General features: G+C 30.5%; 1 non-coding gene across 1 annotated transcript; it reads right to left on the bottom strand.

The window, feature by feature from the left end:
• Window positions 1–403: 403 nt before the first annotated feature.
• TRNAI-UAU (transfer RNA isoleucine (anticodon UAU)) lies at window positions 404–477 on the bottom strand. The gene has a single exon. It is a non-coding gene; the product is annotated as a tRNA-Ile (tRNA).
• Window positions 478–4,185: the final 3,708 nt, after the last annotated feature.

Raw genomic sequence — 4,185 nt, 5'->3', positions numbered from 1 at the left:
TGACACATTTCAATATCACTACCAATTTTTAATATTTTTTTAATGCCATCCTTTTTTCTTATATTATTTGAAGATATAAAACTGTAATAATGTTCATCAATTATTTTTATTTTGGCATTTGATAAGATTGGTGGGATACAAATACTGAGTAAAAATACTAAAAATCTAGAAACACAATTGTCCAATTTAGGGATTTCATTGTTATAAATTAAGTCCACCTTATCGATCAATAACTTTTCTAGAACAAAATATTTTAAAGAAAATGAAACTAAATCATTTATGTACAGGGGTTTATTGGCCTGCATTCTATCTTATTAAAAAAATGATAAAATACAAGCCATGACAAGGATGTCGAATGATATTTATATTATTTTATTATCTAAAAATGGATCAGCAAAAAGTTTGGTCCTGGCGAGGCTCGAACTCGCGACCTTCGGCTCATAAGACCAATGCTCTAACCAACTGAGCTACAGGACCTTGTTAAAATAAAATTCAAAATCTAAAATTAGATATCTATGTGTAACCCCAAACATGTAAAAGGTATTAAGTGAAACTTTATTTTATTTTAATGATATATCATAACAAAATTGAATATATTGAGATGTTTATATGCATTAAGTTTATAATTTATTAAAGAAAACCTATATGCAATTATTCCTCCATCTCTTTAAGTATGCTCCAGTTGCTTTTTTAAGATCTATAACAATTGTATTTGACCATTAATGTCTCTTATTATATACTAGTTTGTAAAAAAAATTGATATAACGAATATATATGTTATCATGAATGTAACAAAAATACGATATAATTGATCTATGAAAATTTATGGTCAAACTCGTAAATATGAAATGATATATGAAAGTTTATATTGAATAAATGATATATCATGAGTATTTATTTAGATGTTTTCCATTTAATGAGGGATACAACTCTACAAGTATAATATTTTATGTATCATTTAATTGGAACCATAACAGCATGATAATAGTATAATTGGCAACAAAATTGTATTATAATCAAAGGTTTCTCCCATTCTTTTTTTTTCCAAAAATCAACTACGATTTTAGTTAAAAAAATATATTGCATTGTTAGTTGTTCAACTTTGTTTTTGAAGCTCAACTTATAAAATTACAAAAAAAAATAACAAAAATCAATAATTCTAAAAATTTCAGATATATCAAATTAATCACTAAAACAAAATTTGAGGAAAGAGGGATGAAATGAGATCCAGGCCCACCACGACATCCACCCCATCTTCCACCGAAATAAAAAACCCTAATAAGGAGGAGGATGAAGATGTGGGTCGTCGAAGTAAAAAGCCTTATCTTTCATCGAGATCTGGGCCCAGTCAACCATCTACTGACGAGGAGGAGGAACAAGATTAGATGATAATGATGATAAACTCAGCCAAGTGGGAAACGAGATATGAACAATCAACACTAAATGAACACTAGGCATCGAAATTGATGAGGTTGCCGGCGAACTTGAGAGAGCATTGTGGTGCACGAAGGGTGAGAGATAAGGAAATCTGGTGGTGAGAGAAGGTGAGAGAAGGTGAGAGAGGAGGATTGAGGAGTAAGGAGAATTGGAGTGAAGAGAAAGGGAAATTAGAGAGGATGAGAAAACTTTAACTAAGTGAAGGGGAAAAAGAGATGATGAAAGGAATGAGGACTAAGGAAGTGAAGAGCGCGCTGATAAAAGGCTCAAAAGCTTAGTTAATTTAGTCAGCTTGGCCTACCGGATTAATTGATATTAATTGATTTGATTTACGCTACCCACCGAATTAGTTGACATTAATTGATCCACTTTGAGACCCACCGGATTAGTTCTTTTGTGTCATCTAGGTTTTTTTACACTAGTGATTAGAGGATGATTGTATTAACTTTGAGAGACCACAAGCTTTACGAAGAGTAGAAGAATGAAATTGGAGTTTTCAATAGAAAGTTAAGAGGGATTTTCGTTAGCAACTGTGTTAAGGTTTTACAGCTTTTAAATCTAGAATGCTCTCAATTTTCAATGAAATGAGAGATTTTCTTATGTAACCTCATTCGCACATAATAATACTATTCATGTTGCGCATGATATTTATTATTGCTTGGTGCCATACATGTGACAACCTTTTGGACTAGTCTTTACGAGCCTTTTAATATTTTCATGGGTTTGGCTAATTCTAAGGACTATTTTCTCAAATATTGTAAGCATGACTTACTCATATAAACGAAGAATAACTCATATAAACGACGAATAACTCGAGCCCGTCGTTGATTGGGTCAATCTTTGTCAGTGTGCTTGACATAAAACTTTGTTTTTGTACCCAACCATCAAACTCCTTTTCTTATAAATTTCTTAACTTCAATCTTATGATTAATACTTATGTTATCAACTTGCAAAGTTGTCGTTTATTGGTCCTTTTTCATCTTCACCTACATAATTTATAACATAATACAATAACCTTTTTTTTTAAGAAATATGTTGAGCTCATTATCACTTTCTACACTCTCAAGCGGAAGCAAGAAACCATAGCTTAATGATAAGGTTCAACCTAGATTTGATATTAGCGAGATCTTGCAAACATGACTTTTATATCTTTTTATAGAGTTGAAATTGTATTTGATTAGAAGACCTAGAACTCAGAGTCATCCTGAAATTATTAACGAAATTACCAACAAAATGACAAACAAATTAACAACGAAATTACTTACAAAAGTACAAATTAATTAACAAAGAAATATAAAAAACGAAATTACCAACGAATTACAAATAAATTAACACAAACTAAAAGAAATTCCAGAAATTACAAGAATATAACAAACGATATTCTATAAGTTCACAATAATAGCCACCGGGCTAGTTGACGTTAACTGATCTGTTTTGGGACTCAACAGATTATTTCTTTTGTGTCTTTTGGGGTTTTTTCCACTAGTGATTAGAGGATGATTTTATTAAACTTTGAGAGAGCACAAGCTTTTATGATGAGGTTTACAAAGAGTAGACGAACCAAATTAGAGTTCTCAATGAATTCAATAGAAAGTTAGTAGGGGTTTTCGTGAGGAAATGTGTTCGGGTTTTACAGCTTGTAAATCTAGAAATTTGTCATTCACGAAGAATCAATTGCACACAAGCAATTTTTCTATGAAATGGAGGGCACACAACTAGAATGAGAGATTTTCTTGCATAACGTCATTCGCATATAATAATATTATTTATTTTGCACATGATATTCGTTGCTTGGTGTTTTACATATGACAACCTTTTGGACTAGTCTTTATGAGCCTTTTAATATTTTTATCGGTTTGGCTAATTCTAAGGACTATTTTCTCACATATTCCAAGCATGACTTACTCATAAACGACAAATTAATAACTCGAGCCGGTCATTAATTTTTTTATATCTTTATCGATGTGCTTAATATAAAAGTTGGCAGTTTGACCAGCCCACCGAACTCCTTTTCTTTTAATTTCTCAACTTCAATCTTCCGATTATTTCTTAGTTTATCAACTTGCAAAGTTGTTGTTTCTTGGTCCTTTTTTCACCTTCGCCCAAAATAATTTATAACATAATATTATTATTACCCTCTTTATGAAAGAAATATGTAAAGCTCATGATCACTTTCTACACTCTTAAGTGGAAACAAGAAACCTTAATGATAAGGTTCAACTTAGATTTGATGTTAGTGGGATCATGCAAAATTTACTTTTACATCTTTTTAGAGAGTTGAAATTGAAACTAATTACAAGAACTAGAATTCAGAGTTTTTCTGAACCTAAACTTGTAAGAATGTTTACTGTGTATCTATATCAAGAGGTATGTTTATCTCCCTTACACTTCAAATTTTAAGTTTAATATAATATAATTTCTAGGCGGGGACAAGAGTTCGTCTTTCCTTGTAAACTTACTATTAATTTTTTGGATTATTCTTACTGTTAAAAAACTTGTGAGTTCAAATTTCCAGAAAACTTGCTCTTGGATTTAATTTATTATATATTTGAACTTTGATATAATAGGAATCCATGAACAAAATATTGATGAAGTTTGTAATATTTTCAAAATAAAAGAAGGGTTAGTTGGTAATGATATATCAAAGTTTCAATCAAATAAAAGAAAACAACACTCTCATAGATGTTTCCAAAACTAGCAATTTTCACCAAATTCTATTGCTAAATAATACACTAATAAATCTACCTA

Source organism: Beta vulgaris, chromosome 5 (genome assembly GCF_026745355.1).
Source record: "Beta vulgaris subsp. vulgaris cultivar EL10 chromosome 5, EL10.2, whole genome shotgun sequence".
Taxonomy (NCBI): domain Eukaryota; kingdom Viridiplantae; phylum Streptophyta; class Magnoliopsida; order Caryophyllales; family Amaranthaceae; genus Beta; species Beta vulgaris.
This window is presented reverse-complemented; position numbering and strand designations above follow the sequence as displayed.